The following is a 16,584-nucleotide window of genomic DNA, read 5'->3' on the forward strand; positions in this document are numbered from 1 at the left end:
TCCACTTTTATTTTACTCCATGAAGGAAGGACTACAAAATGGGGAAGGTTTGATACAGGGCAGCCATAATCCCTTCAGCATACCAGCACATCCACAGGAGCCCTGCCCAGTTGCTATGCCAACCCTGATGGTCCTAGACAGAAGACCATCAAGATCACAAAGAACTTGCATATGGGAGTGGATTCAGCACAGACTGGAACAAAGAACAATAATCAGCTCTTCCCTCTGGGGGCAGGAAACTGCAAACTCCCCTCTGTCACCTGGAAAGTACTCATGGGGAGGGGGAAAGGGGGAACCAGACAGGTGACAGGACACTCAGGTTACCACCACAACTCCTCCCTCAACCCCTCCTTTCTGTGATGTATGTATGATGTTTCTGGGGGTGGTCTTGATCTATAGGATGGGAATTTCAAAAGTCTTTATAAGACCTTGCACACCATTTTTTCGGTGTCTTTCCTCTCTCCTGCAAGTGAGGGGAGCACCCTGTTGCAACAGTTCAATAAAGGCCAAGCCTACAGGCTGCTGTTTTGCTCCAAGTTATCCTGGTTGGTGTCTTTGTTTCTGTCCAAGGGAGCCCTCGGATTTTTCCGTTAACAATTTATTTAAATTTCCCTCCCAAACTGTGTTACAAAAATAATATTGATTGAATGAATATAACCTGACTCTCCTCCCTCCTTGAACAGTATTTCAGGATTCACGCCACATTTCTTTAAAGCACAAGAATAGTATTAAAATGGGGTAGGGGATCTTCTCTTTAACATAATATCCAATCTCCTGTAATATTTTTTTTGAGTTTGTGAGTGCTGGATTCAGCAAGTGTTAGAATTCAATCAAAGTCTGGAGTGTTAAAATATGAGCCAGGCAACTCTAATTCCTGGATGGAACAAGTGGCTAACATTTGTCCAAGTCGCGGGTGATGGGCCATTAAGAGAACAAAGGATCAAAAGGATTCTGCACGAGATGGCAAATGGGTGGGACCCCTCCCACAACAGATACAGCCAGAGTTTAGAGAACAGGTTGCCCCCACTTAAGTGCAACTGATCTGTGCACAATGGCCAAATCCAGAAGTGACCTGGAGATGTCATAAAAGACGTCACTAAAAGGGTAGAATGGGGTGTTTCAATTTCACGAGCTTTCACGCAAGTGTGCAGTGACCCAAAATGCCCCCTACCCTGTGCAAATTGTGGGTTGCCTGCAGAGAGAAGCAGTGAAAGCCTCGGCCCAGTATACCTGAAGGAGCGTCCAGTGGCATAGCGTGGGGGGTGCAGGGGGGGCCGGCCGCACCGGGCGCAATATCTGGGGGTTAGGGAAATCCACGGGTTAGGGGGCGCAAATCCACGGGTTAGGGGGCGCAAATCCATGGGTTAGGGGGCGCAAATTACTTGCCTTGCCCCGGGTGCTGATAACCCACGCTACGCCACTGGGAGCGTCTCCACCCCCATCGTTCACTGAGATCCAGCGCCGAGGGCCTTCTGGCAGTTCCCTCCTTGCGAGAAGTGAGGTTACACGGAACCAGGCAGAGGGCCTTCTCAGTGGTGGCACCCACCCTGTGGAACGTCCTCCCACCAGATATCAAGGAAATAAGCAACTATCTGACTTTTAGAAGACATCTGTAGGCAACCTGGTTTAGGGAAGTTTTTAATGTTTGATGTTTTACTGCATTATTATTATTATTATTATTATTATTATTATTATTATTATTATCATTATCATTAATTCTGTTGGGAGCTGCCCAGAGTGGCTGGGAAAACTGGGCTGAGGCCGTTTAGGGCTTTCAAGGTCAGCGCCAACACTTTGAATTATACTCGGAAATGTACTGGGAGCCAATGTAGGTCTTTCAGGACCGGTGTTATGTGGTCTCGGCAGCTGCTCCCAGTCCCCAGTCTAGCTGCCACATTCTGGATTAGTTGCAGTTTCTGGGTCACCTTCAATGGTAGCCCCAAGTAGAGCGCATTGCAGTAGTCCAAGCGAGAGATAACTAGAGCATGCACCACTCTGGTGAGACGGTCCGTGGTCAGGGAGGGTCTCATCCTGCGTACCAGATGGAGCTAGTAGACAGCTGCCCTGGACACAGAATTGACCTGCGCCTCCATGGACAGCTGTGAGTCCAAAATGACTCCTAGGCTGCTCACCTGCTCCTTCAGGGGCACAGTTACCCCATTCAGGACCAGTGAGACCTCCACACCTGCCCGCCTCCTGTCCCCCCAAAACAGTACTTCTATCTTGTCAGGATTCAACCGCCCGAACATTGGGAGCCGAAGAAATGAGTGGTTGGTCACCAGAGGTGCTGAATTTTGGAACCCTTAGAAGGTGGCAACTGGTCAATTATTTGACTGATGCTCTATAAAAACAGAGTTACACTTTGGCCACTGGAAGTGAGGCACTAATTAGATTTTCTGCCTTTGGAAACCTATTAGGAGGTGGGTTCGCTGCTTTGTTTTGCTACTGCGCTGGCCTGCTTAAATGATGGCACTGATTCCATAAAAAGGAGGCGCAGGGACTGTAGGAGGGTCACACAGGCAGTGGGTAGTTTCTAGCAGTGTAGTACTAATTAATTAAAAATAAAAATCAGGCAGATGGTATTATCTAGGCCCAGTTGCTTAATAACATTAAATACATGGCATATCAGGCTAGGACTGCATAACAGTTGCACAAGTGAGCACCTACGGTTTAATAAACTTTACAGAAGCTTTAAAAGTTACTCAGAATCACATGGCAAAGTCATGCAAGTGATCAGATCACTGTCTTTTTCATTATAGTGTGTGTTTTGAGAACAAGTGAGGATTCTTTTATATCACTGTGAATCACAATAATAGTTGATTTTGACTCAGGGCCGGATTTGATGAGGCCCTCAGCTACTGAAGGCAATGGGGCCCTTTATATGTCCAGTTGTCCTTTGTCAACAACAAATTGTCTCTTTTTGGGGGGTTGAATACATGCTGTACGGTAATTTATGGACCTAATAGGTATCGAAAGCCATCGGCACATAACAAATAGGAGCCTACACCACACAAAACACTGTTGCTGTATGTAGGTATTCTTTTATTTGTTTTTTATCTTATATTTTGGAAATGTACATCCAGGTTTTCTTTCCTTCCTTCCTGTCTGTCTGACTTCCTTCCCCCTCTTTCTGCGGTTCCTTAAATTTATTTTTTAATATCTTCTGCATATCCAAATTCATTTAATTTGCTCCTTTAATTATCTACTTTAAATATAAACTCTTATGAAACTGCAGGTTATTACAATAATCCTGCCAATGTTTTTATCTGTTTGCAATTTATCTGTAAATATTCAATAAACCATTTCCGTTCTTTTATAAAAAGTTCGTTATCTTGATTTCTTATTCTTCCAGTAAGTTTTGCCATTTCTGCATATTCCACAAGTTTTTGTATCCATTCTTCCTTTGCTGGGACTTCTGTTTCTTTCCATTTTGAGACAAGTAACATTCTTGCTGCTGTAGTCACAAACATAAATAAATTTCTATACAATTTAGGTAGTTCTGTCCTGTAATTCCCAAAAGAAAAGCTCCTGTTTTTGTTTTTTTGCAAAGGTTATTTTAAACATCCTTTTCAATTCATTATATATCACTCATTGTCTTTGTTAGATATGGATACAGTGGATATTTTTGCCCCAATAAATGAGCTTTTTTGTTTTCCCTCAGCTTCTAAAAAACAATGAGTAGTGCTAAAAAAAACAATCTTGCCTCTTGAGTCAAAAATTCCAAAACATTTATCATGCCAAAGCTACTGCAGCTATTAGCAAAAGTTACGCTTACATTGTCGAAGCCCTCAGCCATATTTACTGGGCTGAAACTGATGGCAGGCTAAAAATCTTCTGCAGAAAATGGAAGAATTTGAATTCATTTTCATCATCTGGAAATATTTACTAGACCAATTTCATAAAGATAGCAATGTACTCCAAAGACTTCACTGAGGACACTATTTACAGCTCACCATTGCAGTTTGTATCAAACACTTGGACTAATTTTAATGAAACTGAACAGCAAGCAAAATGGCAGCAACCCAAAGCCTTAGATGAACTTTCTCTACAGGACAGGTTTATCCCTGTCCTGGATGCTCTTGAAGCCAATATAGACAAAACAGGAGCCATGTATAGGAGTGCAGCTGGCAATTTTTCATTTTTGGTGATCCTGCAAGCAACCAAGGAACAGATTCACATTAGTGTCAAGATGTTATTGTACCCAAAGGATGTTGACCTTAGTCTAGTCGATCAATTCTTGTGCCCCCATCTGCACATCAAACGAAAATAAAATTTCAGCCATCAAGATATGCGCCAGACAATATTCCAGGAGAAAATTCGGACGGCTTTTCCAAATGTGGAAACAATTTTCAGATTGTTCCCTGTCTTTAATGGTTACAAATGGCGCCCACCCTGTGGAACGCCAAGAAATAAACAACTATCTGACTTTTAGAAGACATCTGAAGGCAGCCCTGTTTAGGGAAGCTTTTAATATTTGATGAATTGTTGTATTTTAATATTTTGTTGGAAGCTGCCCAGAGTGGCTGGGGAAACCCAGCCAGATGGGTTACAAATAATAAATTCATCATCATCATCATTATTATTATTAATTGTACTGGGAAAAGATCGTTTTCCAGACTAAAAAGGATAAAGAATGATCTATGGTCCACAGCATCCCAAGATCAGTTGTCTGATCTAAGCATGCTCTGCATAGAAAATGATAAACTGCGTCTTACTGATTTTAATGATATAATTGATAAGTTCACATGGTGCAATGTTATAACATAGCTATGATTCCCCTCTGAATGCTTTGTGTGAACTTCTTCATTAAATCCATACTTTTGTAAACTCATTAAAAGTTATGAATTTATATTTATTTTAATCAACGCTAAAAATTCCGCAATGTTCTGCTTTCATTGAGTAGATAAAGAATGGGGTTTTTCTTCTCGTGTTCAGACGCCAGTAAGTCTCCTAGTCTTCAAACAGGCAATGGGTGTTTTCTAGCAGGATAGTATTAACACTTTCCTGAGGGAATAACAGTAACAAGCAGGAGAGTTGCACAGGCAATAGGTGGTTTCTAGTAGGATGGTAAGGGACGCGGGTGGCGCTGTGGGTTAAACCACAGAGCCTAGGACTTGCAGATCAGAAGGTCGGTGGTTTGAATCCCCGCCACGGGGTGAGCTCCTGTTGCTCGGTCCCTGCTCCTGCCAACCTAGCAGTTCGAAAGCACGTCAAAGTGCAAGTAGATAAATAGGTACCACTCCAGCGGGAAGGTAAACGGCGTTTCCGTGCGCTGCTCTGGTTCTCCAGAAGCGGCTTAGTCATGCTGGCCACATGACCCGGAAGCTGTACGCCGGCTCCCTTGGCCAATAAAACGAGATGAGCGCCGCAACCCCAGAGTTGGCCATCACTGGACCTAATGGTCAGGGGTCCCTTTACTTAGTAGGATGGTACTAATGTTTTCCTAGAAGAGCAACAATAACAGGTCACGCAGGCAGCATGAGAGCTACATAAAGGACAGATGCCACAAAGAATTAAAATATGGCAAAAAGCCTGGCCAAAGGTGCTTGTCTGTGAAAACGTGAGGGCAAAGTTGCTGAACTGTGTTCTTTTCATATTTATAATTTTTATGAAATTTCCTGATTTACATTTCAGAATGTTCATTTAAGCAACTTTAATTCAATGCCTTCCCCTCTTCTCTTCCCGTGGTTCATTTTGCATGCCATCCATCCCTGCATATTTTACATCAGCTAAAGTATTCAGTAATCCATTGTTGCATCCATCAAAACTTATTATCACTGTTGAATTTATCTTAATGCTACCAGCGCTTTTAAAACTGAACTGCGTTCTTGAACAAGACCTAGGAGTGGCCCTCCTTCCTTCTGCGTAGCAAACATTTCTTGTTCTTTCTTTCTTTCTTTCTTTCTTTCTTTCTTTCTTTCTTTCTTTCTTTCTTTCTTTCTTTCTTTCTTTCTTTCTTTCATCACTCTGTCTAGCAAACATTTCTCTCTCTCTCTCCTTCTCTCAAACATTTATTTCTTTCTCTTTCTCTTTCTTTCTCTCTCTCTCTCTCTCTCTCTCCCCCTCTCTCAAATCTTTCTTTCTCTTTCTTTCTTTCTTTCTTTCTTTCTTTCTTTCTTTCTTTCTTTCTTTCTTTCTTTCTTTCTCTCTTTCTCTCTCTCTCTCTCTCTCTCTCTCTCTCTCTCTCACACACACACACACACAAATATTTCTCTCTATATCTCTTTCTCTCTAGCAAACACTTCTTCCTTCCCCCCTCCCTCCCTCCCTCCCTCCCTCCCTCCCTCCCTCCCTCCCTCCCTCCCTCCCTCCCTCCCTCCTTCCTTCCTTCCTTCCTTCCTTCCTTCCTTCCTTCCTTCCTTCCTTCCTTCCTTCCTTCCTTCCCTCCTTCCTCTCTCTCTCTCTCTCTCTCTCTCTCTCTCACACACACTTCTTTCTTTCTTTCTTTCTTTCTTTCTTTCTTTCTTTCTTTCTTTCTTTCTTTCTTTCTTTCTTCTCTCTCTCTCTCTCTCTCTCTCATAATCTGGCAGCGCATAACCAGCTTTCCTGCCTCTGCTGGGTGTTGGCGTCTCCACGCTGGCCTGAGGCCTCCCAGCGTTCTGTTTCAGAAATCTGGCTCATCTTAAAACAGAGCAGGCCTCCCTATGAAAGAACGAGCCTTTGCCAAATGACTCCCAGCCTTCCAAATTCTTCTTTCTCCACTATCCACAAAAGCACAAGAAGAACTGGATCAGACCAAAGAAGGCCCATCTGGCCCAGCATCCTTTTCTCACAGCAGCCGACCAGCTGCCCTGATGAGAAACCCAATGGTCAGATCCAAAACGCAACAGTCGTGCCCTGCTCACTTCTGAATCCTGGCAACTGGTACCCCCATTTCAAAATATTTCACTTGAACAAAGTAAAATAAAAATAAAAAGCAGATGAAAGGGGGGGGGGAAGTAGTATAATATGTCACTATTGGATTGTTTTTATTTTGATTATGCATTTTGTGGTTTTATATACTGATTTTATTCTATGAACAGCCCCTGAGACCTGCGGTTATAGGGCAGTATATAAATTCAATGAAAAAAAATAATAATATATGCAATAAAGTAAAGGTCCAGTCGTTACCGACTCGGGGTTTGTGGTGCTCATCTCGCTTTATTGGCTGAGGGAGCCGGCGTACAGCTTCTGGGTCATGTGGCCAGCAGGACTAAGCCACTTCTGGTGAACCAGAGCAGCACGGAAACGCTGTTTACCTTCCCGCTGAAGCGGTACCTATTTATCTACTTGCACTTTGACGTGCTTTCAAACTGCTAGGTTGGCAGGAGCAGGGACTGAGCAACGGGAGCTCACCCCATCGCGGGGATTTGAACCGCTGACCTTCTGATTGGCAAGTCCTAGGCTCCGTGGTTTAGACCACAGCGCCACCCGCGTCCCTTAATAAATGCAATATATGCAAACAATTACAATTTCATCTCTCTCCCTCTGTGTGTGGAGAAGATAGCTGCACATTTTACTGCACAAAGGTACAATGTCCATTCATTGGATCTGCCACCGCCCCCTCCCCCACTGTTGGCAAATGGCCCTCAGGAGGTGCTCTCCCACTGATCCACGGCCCTTCTCCCATATACTGCCCCTGAAAATGGACACCCCATTTCGCCAGCAGGGCTACTTCCCTGTTTGTAGACCTCTCCTCCATTCAGAGATTATCGCCATCCAGAAGAAGGCAATGTCTACAGGAAAGCTATCGATCCCCAAGGGAATTGGGGTGTGGGCACGAGGAGAAGGGGACGACGGAGGATGAGATGGTTGGACAGTGTTTTCGAAGCTACCAATATGAGTCTGACCAAACTGTGGGAGGCAGTGGAAGGCAGGAGTGCCTGGCGTGCTCTGGTCCAGGGGGTCATGAAGAGTCAGACATGACCAGATGATTAAACAACAACAACTAGTGACTAGGTCCATATAGTTAAAGCTCTGGTTTTCCCAGTAGTGATGTATGGAAGTGAGAGCTGGACCATAAAGAAGGCTGATTGCCGAAGAATTGATGCTTTTGAATTATGGTGCTGGAGGAGACTCTTGAGAGTCCCATGGACTGCAAGAAGATCAAACCTCTCCATTCTGAAGGAAATCAGCCCTGCGTGCTCACTGGAAGGACAGATCTTGAAGCTGAGGCTCTGATACTTTGGCCCCCTCATGAGAAGAGAAGACTCCCTGGAAAAGACCCTGATGTTGGGAAAGATGGAGGGCCCAAGGAGAAGGGGACGACGTGTTGCTATCAAAGGGTTAAAAGAGTAGCAGAAACGCTCTAATCACTGAGCAGCTGGAGGTCATTAGGCTTCCAGGAACATGAGTCTGTATAAATAGTCCCCCTGTTTGTTTGTTCTTCCCCTTCTCCCTTTGGGTGTGTGTTTTGCTGAGATGTGTGGTTCGTCGCCAGGGTTGTTTTTTGGTGTTTTGTAAATAAACCTTATTTTTTGATTTACAAACCGCATGCTCCAGGACTCCTTTTTGGGAAGATGCTGCCTCTCCTGCCCTTCTTAGCTGCTGCGCGAAATCCTCTGCCGTGGTGAGACTTTTAAAGAAGGAAGTGCACTGGGCATTTACATTAAACTAATTAAAGTTTAATGGGACAGGTTATGGATGTTTGTACGTCAAGAAGGAGATAAGGAGAGCAGTTCAGAGTGATTTATGCAAGGACTGGAGTGAAGACAGAAGCGGTTGCCGACAACGAAAGCCTCCAAAGCAGCTTGAGTCCTGCAACGTGCCTAGAAAAGTTTTAAAGAGGCACTGCGCAGTTTGTACTCGCTGGAAGACGTCTGATTCCTCAAGGAGCTACCTCAGCAGCTGGGAGACGGTCTACAGGTGTGTGAGTATCGTTCCTAAGCCCCAGGGAGGATGGCAGGGTCCCAGGAAAGTTTTACTGTCCCGTTTACGCGACTCAATGGGAAAAATTGGCAAGATTGGAAGGCTAGAGTAAGGGTTTGGTTGCAAGCAAAAGAGTTGTGGAGCTGTACTGAAGCACCGCCTTTACAGGCAGCTGCAGACGCGTCTGCAGAAGCCAAAGCAGCAGCAGCAGCTTCACAGAAACGCGACAGGAAAGCCCAAGGTCTACTAGTTTTGGCAGTGGGACCAGAGCAAATGCCTTATGTTTCTGAGTTAAAGAACACGCATGAGGTCTGGATGGTTCTGCAGCGGTTAAATTCCAGAAACACTGCGGGGGCCAAGATCCATGCTACAAGATGTTTGTTTGATTTACGTCTCCAACCGGGAGCGTGTGTGAAAGAACATATTGCCAAAATGGTGTCTGCCTTTAATCAACTAAGACAGCTGGGCATTCCTTTCTCTATGGAGCAGCAGTCATACATATTGTTGTCTTCTCTTGATAAAAGCTATGAGACTCTAGCTCTAACTTTGGAAGCTATGCCTTCAACTGAATTAACCCTTGAATACATTTCTTCTCGGCTTGCGGATGAACAGGATAAAAGGCAAAGAGAAAGAGGTTTGTCTTTAAAGGGGAGTTATGCTGTGCCTAAGAGTGTTGATGCTGAGTTTGAGCACACAGTAAATGCTTTTGCAGCTAGACACTGTTTTCGCTGTGGTTCCCCTTCCCATCTAATCAGGAATTGCACACGTGAACCTGGTCAAGACAGCAACAAGGCCGTTACCCCTAGTTACCAGACAAGGAGTTCCAGGGGACGTCGAAGAAGAGGAGGAGGTCGTGGCTACTCCCACAGCACACAGCACATGGCTTCAGCAATGGCGTTGATGCAAGGGCGTGGCCAAGGCAGCAATCTACGCTGGTTGATCGACAGTGGTGCATCTCACCACCTGGTGGCGCCATCTAGTGTCCGTTTGCAGAATTGCAGACATTTGCAAACCCCTAAAGTTGTGACTATGGCAGATTCAACTAAACGTTCCTTAGAGACTGTAGGCACAGTGTTCTTGAATTGTTTGCAAACAGAAATTGATGCCTACGTGCTAAAGGGACTGAAGGGGTGTATTTTGTCTGTGTCAGAACTTGATAGAAATGGGTTTAAAACTGTGTTTGAAAATGGGGTTTGCACTATTTCAAAGAATAACGTATCTCTTTTGCAGGTGGAATGCAGAAATGGGTTATATTATTTTGAGACAAGTCCAGATGAAGTTGAACAGGTTCATGCTGGTTGTGTGAACACGCCTACCCATAATTCTTGTGTTCATTTATGGCACCGCCGTTTAGGGCATATTAATTTTCAGTATGTTAAAAGGCAACCTGAATTATCAGAAGGGTGCAAATTGAACAAATGTACTAAGTATTTGGATTGTACTGCATGCAAAAGTGCGAAGGTTCATAGATGCAGCTATCCCAGTTCAGATAGGAAATCTGACAAAGTATTCCAACTTGTGCATATGGACCTATGTGGCCCAATGCCTGTTGCTAGCATGGGAGGTTTGAAGTATGCACTGTGTCTCTCGGATGACAAAACAAAGGTTACATGGTTTTTTCCTCTCAAAACAAAAGCAGATACTGCAGAAACAGTTAAAAATTGGGTTCATGCGGTAGAACTTGAATTCGGTACTAGAGTACTTGCTTTTCAGACAGACAGAGGGTCAGAATTTACCGGGTCTGTGTTGCAGAATTTCTTTAAGAAAAAGGGAATTAAGCATCGTCTGTCTACACCTTATTCCCCCCAAGAAGGAGGCGTGGCCGAACGTAAAAATAGGGTTCTGCAAGAGTTGGCAAACTCTATGTTGTTTGATGCTAAACTTCCTCAGAGTTACTGGGCGGAAGCCTGGCAGGCGGCTACTCATATTCTGAACCGAGTATATAATTCGGTAATTGATACTACGCCTTATTTTGCTTTATATGGGAAGAAGCCCAAAGTTAATTACTTTCGGGTGTTTGGATCTCAAGCCTATGTACTTATCCCAAAAGCGTTAAGGAAAAAGGGAAGTCCAAGGGCTAGGAAACTCATCTTTTGCGGGTACGAACCACATGCCAAATCTTGGAGGTTTGTGGACCCAGGTGGGGATACTACAAGAGTGGTCCTCAGTAGGAGCGCTGATTTTTGTGAGCAGTCCGGATGGACTCACTTACACGCTAACCCTGACATTTTGAGAGATGATTTAGGCATTCATGCTGAGAAAGAAAGTCCAGAGAGTGATGAGCCAGAAGAGGATGGTGCACATGGTTCAGATGCAGATTCTGATCAGGCACGAGGTTCTTCTCCTAAGGTAGAAAAGCCAGAATCTAGGAGTGCTCCAACTTCGCCAGTCAGTAGGCCTAGCAGACAGCAAAAGCAAAGCAGGTCACCTGCAACACCAAGCCCAAGGGAGGTATCTAAACGGAGGTCTTTATCCCTAGAGGCACGTCCAGATATAAAGTCTGAGACAGATTCTGACAGCCAACGGTCAGAGGGGGCACAAGAGGAGCAATTGCGCAGGTCAAGTCGTGCAACGAAGGGCAAGCCGCCAGAGCGGTTTAAGGTGACAAGTGTATACGTAAATATGGCACAGTGTGAGCCAGAAAGCTATATGGAAGTACAACAGCTTCCAAGCTCAGAAGCCGTAAAGTGGCAGGAAGCAATGGAAAAAGAGATGGCTTCAATGAAGTCTCTCGGTGTGTTTACAAGTACAGAGCTTCCGAAAGGGCAACAAGCTGTAGGTTGTCGATGGGTATATCGTTTAAAGCCCACAACTACTGAAGAGTTGCAATATAAAGCCCGGCTAGTTGCAAAAGGGTTTTCGCAGCGCAAAGGTGTTCACTATTCTCAAATCTATGCCCCTACTTCAAGATCGGAGTCATTAAGAATGCTTCTAGCCTCTTCAGCTAAGAAGGGAAATAAGCTGTTTCATTTTGATGTCAATGTGGCTTATTTAAATGCAGACTTACAGGAGGAAGTCTATATGACACCACCACCAGGTTTTGAAGGAGACAAGCCAAACCAGGTCTGGCGCCTACACAAATCCATTTATGGGTTGAAACAGTCCGCCCGTAATTGGAATTCCTGCTTAAACGATGCTCTAGAGAGCATGGGGTTCAGAAAGAGCGCAGCAGATGCATGTCTTTATCTAAAAGGCTCGGGATGTGAACAAGAAGCAGTTTTGATATTTGTTGACGATTTATTATACAGTGGAAAGGATGATAAACTTGCACAACAATTTGCCACAAAGCTTGGAGAAAGGTTTCAGATAAAATCACTAGGCAATGTATCTGTTTATCTAGGAGTTAAAATTCAGCAAGATGAAAATGGTAACTATTGGCTTAGCCAAGAAGCTAAAATCCAGCAGTTGCTGGAAAGGTTTAAAATGAACAACTGTGCTGGTGTTAAAACCCCAATGGAGTTAAGTTACACAAAGGATGCTCAAACTGAGCAAAAGGCAGAGTTCTGTAATCCCGGGGTTTACCAGTCAGCGATAGGCAGTCTACTCCACATTGCACAGTGGACTCGGCCCGATATAACATATGCTGTCAACATGCTGTGTAGACAAGCTGAAAAACCATCAATGCATGCTTGGCAAGGAGTAAAAAGAGTTTTAAGGTATCTCCAAACTACCAAAAGCTTTCGCTTAAAACTATCAGCAGAGGGCAGCACACAACTTGAATGTTGGGCCGACAGCAGTTGGGCAGATGCTGGACCAGATAGAAAATCAGTGTCAGGAATAGCGATAAAATTTGGAAATGCACTAATTGGTTGGAGATCAAGAAAACAATCACTTATAGCTTTAAGTTCAACTGAATCTGAGTTCAATGCGTTATCAGATATATGTAGAGAACTGGAATTTTATAAGCAACTGGTACAAGAATTGTTTGGAGAATGTTCCCTACCTATCAGAGTGTGGGAAGACAATCAACCTTGTATTAAACTAGCTAAATCAGGTCAATTCAAGGCGCACACAAAACACTTGGATATCCGTTATCAAAATGTATGCCAAAGTGTAAAACAAGGTTTAATTGAACTAAAGTATTGTCCAAGCCAAGAAAATCTCGCAGACGGTTTTACAAAAGCTTTGAGTCCGCAATCTCATAAATGTTTCTGTTCAGGTTTAAATTTGTATTAAGGTTGGTACAGCTCAGTGTTACGAGCGAGAGGGGGTGTTGCTATCAAAGGGTTAAAAGAGTAGCAGAAACGCTCTAATCACTGAGCAGCTGGAGGTCATTAGGCTTCCAGGAACATGAGTCTGTATAAATAGTCCCCCTGTTTGTTTGTTCTTCCCCTTCTCCCTTTGGGTGTGTGTTTTGCTGAGATGTGTGGTTCGTCGCCAGGGTTGTTTTTTGGTGTTTTGTAAATAAACCTTATTTTTTGATTTACAAACCGCATGCTCCAGGACTCCTTTTTGGGAAGATGCTGCCTCTCCTGCCCTTCTTAGCTGCTGCGCGAAATCCTCTGCCGTGGTGAGACTTTTAAAGAAGGAAGTGCACTGGGCATTTACATTAAACTAATTAAAGTTTAATGGGACACGACGGAGGATGATATGGTGGGACAGTGTTCTCGAAGCTACCAGCATGAGTTTGGCCAAACTGTGGGAGGCAGTGGAAGACAGGAGTGCCTGGCTTGCTCTGGTCCAGGGGGTCACGAAGAGGCGGACGTGACTAAATGACTAAACAACAACAACTAGTGACAGGTTCGAGATGGAGTTTAATGTGTTGTGTGAGCATATATTGCAACATAGCAAACAGTCTGCTTAAGAACAATTCAACAAGGCGCAAGATACTGCATTTCTAAGTCTTAGAAGGAGGTTTTCTTTGGACAACAGCTGGATGGGAAAGATTAATGATTTGGGAGCAGCCGAAACAACAAACTCCAGAGAGCTGGACAAAAGCCTGGATTGGATGGAGCCAGATGAAGTGTCGAGAGCAAAAAATAAAAAAGAGTTGGAAGAGTACACTACCCAGGCAAATCTGCACTCCATGGATGAAAGGCTATTTGTCTTCTGACATCAGTGAGGATCGCAGAGCCAGAGACAAGTTTGGAGAGATAAAATCGAGACACGGAAATATGAAATCATCGATAAGGGATTAGAGGCAGGCCTGAGATTTGGATACACTTCGAGATCCAGATTGTGGGAAGCCATAAATTCAAGATTATAATTTGGAAGACAATTTCATATTTTTATTTTAGTTTTTTATTTTTATTGGATTGTGATTTGATATGTTAATTGGATGGGGGTTTTTTATTGGAAAATTAATAAACGCTCTAACAAAAAAAATACATAAAGTGTTGTGTGAGCAAGTTGTGGATTTGCACTAATTATATGTCATCGGAACCATTGGCTTCTTAAGATGTGTGTAACGCCTATGCAATTCTAAACCATATAGGAGATTATTAATCCCCAGTTTGGTGAGGGTGGATGAGGTCCCATTGAGCAATCCCATTAACCTCCCCCTCTCCAACAAGAATGGTCTTGCCTGGTGGGGGCGAGTTTTGAACACCGCAGGGCTGTTGTTGCGGCTGTTTCTTGGTGATTTCCACACTTCAGGCCTGCTCTCCGTACCCTCTGAGCTTTGAATCTATGCATTTTCCTGTTGAGAAGAATGAGTGAGACCTCAGATTCGGTGCTGGTCCTGAGGGTTAACCGTGCGGCAAGGTCCAAGTCCAGTCTGAGGTTGAGGGTGCGGTGTGGAGGCTGTCCGTCAAAGCTGAAGCGGGGGCCAAGGCAGGGAGTCGGGTGAGGTCAGGAACTCTGGCAGAAGAGCAGGACAGGGTGCTGGCAGGAACAGGCTACCAATAATGTTGCACCCACAACTTGGGACTGGGTCTGGCTGGCTTTTATCTGCCCCAAGGCATAGGGTGGCCCCGGTCCACAGGTGACTCGCCTCTCCTGGCCTGGAGGCGAGCACTCCTCCTGCGGGAACTTAGTTCCCTCCGCCTCTCTGCCCTGAGCCTCTGCAGCTCAGGAGAGGCTGGAGGGTTACTGGACCCAGAGGCAACCTCAGCTTCCTCTGATGGGGCTGAGAGTGAAGCACCTGCAGGCAATGGGTCCTCCATCACCTCAGGAGCCAGAGCAGACTCAGCTGGTGCCTGCACCTGAGGATCCAGCACAGGTGAGGACCCTTCAGGCTCAAGCCCCAGCCCCGGCTCAGCTGGTTCTGGAGGCGGGGACTCCTGTGTAGGCTGGGATTCCTCAGGTTCAGCCTCCGAGTCTGAATCCCAGGCTATCACAGATTCCTTCTTTGAGAGGGACTATTTATTTGTCCATTCCGATCAGCAATGTCTGCACCGACAGCCAGGACGTCTTCAGTCCCTCAGACTGGGAGTCTCTCTGCCTGGAGATGCTGGGAATTTGAACATGGAACATTTCTGAAGGTATAGATGTTGCACCTCTGAGCTGTGGTTCTTCCTCAAGAAGATGACCTAAAACCATAGGAAACTGCTTTACACTGGCTAGACCTCTGGTCCACTTGGCTCAGTTTTGCCTACACTAACAGGTCCGTATAGCTAAAGCTCTGGTTTTCCCAGTAGTGATGTACGGAAGTGAGAGCTGGACCATAAAGAAGGCTGATCACCGAAGAATGCATGCTTTTGAATTCTGGTGCTGGAGGAGACTCTTGAGAGTCCCATGGATTGCAAGAAGATCAAACCTCTCCATTCTGAAGGAAATCAGCCCTGAGTGCTCACTGGAAGGACAGATCCTGAAGCTGAGGCTCCAATACTTTGGCCACCTCATGAAAAGAGAAGACTCCCTGGAAAAGACCCTGATGTTGGGAAAGATGGAGGGCACAAGGAGAAGGGGACGACAGAGGATGAGATGGTGGGACAGTGTTCTCAAAGCTACCAGCATGAGTCTGACCAAACTGCGGGAGGCAGTGGAAGACAGGAGTGCCTGGCGTGCTCTGGTCCAGGGGGTCATGAAGAGGCAGACACGACTAAACGACTAAACAACAACAACAGGCAGCAAAAATTTCCAGGATTTTTTCAGGCCAGGGTCTCTCCCAGACCTAGCTGGAGATGCTGGGAATTCAAACCTGGGACCTTCTCATGTAATGCAGGAAACTGTAACCCCTTGCTCTCAACCTGGAGGGTCTGTGTGGCCAGTATAACTGGACAAGCATGTATAGGGTAGGCTAATTCTCCATGGATTTATCAAATTCCTAGTTAAATCCATTGAGGCTACTGCCCATTGCGTCTTTGTGGGCAGTGGATTTCATCACCTGATGGCGAGTTGTGTGCAGAAATCCCTCCTTTTGCCTCCCTCCCCTGATTTTCCTTTTCTGATCAGCCTTTTGCATTCCTCCTCTTCCAACCAACATGGACCCTGAACAAATTCATCTTCTTAGTCTGGGACCGTCAGGGTGATTTTGGGATGGCTTTTAATCTGTCAATATCAGGTCTCTCAATTCCTCAATCTTAATTTCAGTTCTGCAGCAATTTGATATATATATTTTTTTATTCTCATGAAAATTTGCTGGCATCTTAGTGTTTATTTCTCCTGATAAATGCATTTTTTAAAAAACTAACACAGCCGTGCCTTGGTTTTCAAACAGCTTAGTTCTCAAACGTTTTGGCTCCCGAACACCGCAAACCCAGAAGCAAGTAATCTGGTTTGCAAAAGTTCTTTCGGAAGCCGAACGCCCGATAGGGCTTCTGCGTTTTCTGAATGTTTTGGGAGTTGGACGGACTT

The sequence above is a fragment of the Podarcis melisellensis genome (genome assembly GCF_964234715.1).
Source record: "Podarcis melisellensis genome assembly, chromosome: 13".
NCBI lineage: Eukaryota > Metazoa > Chordata > Lepidosauria > Squamata > Lacertidae > Podarcis > Podarcis melisellensis.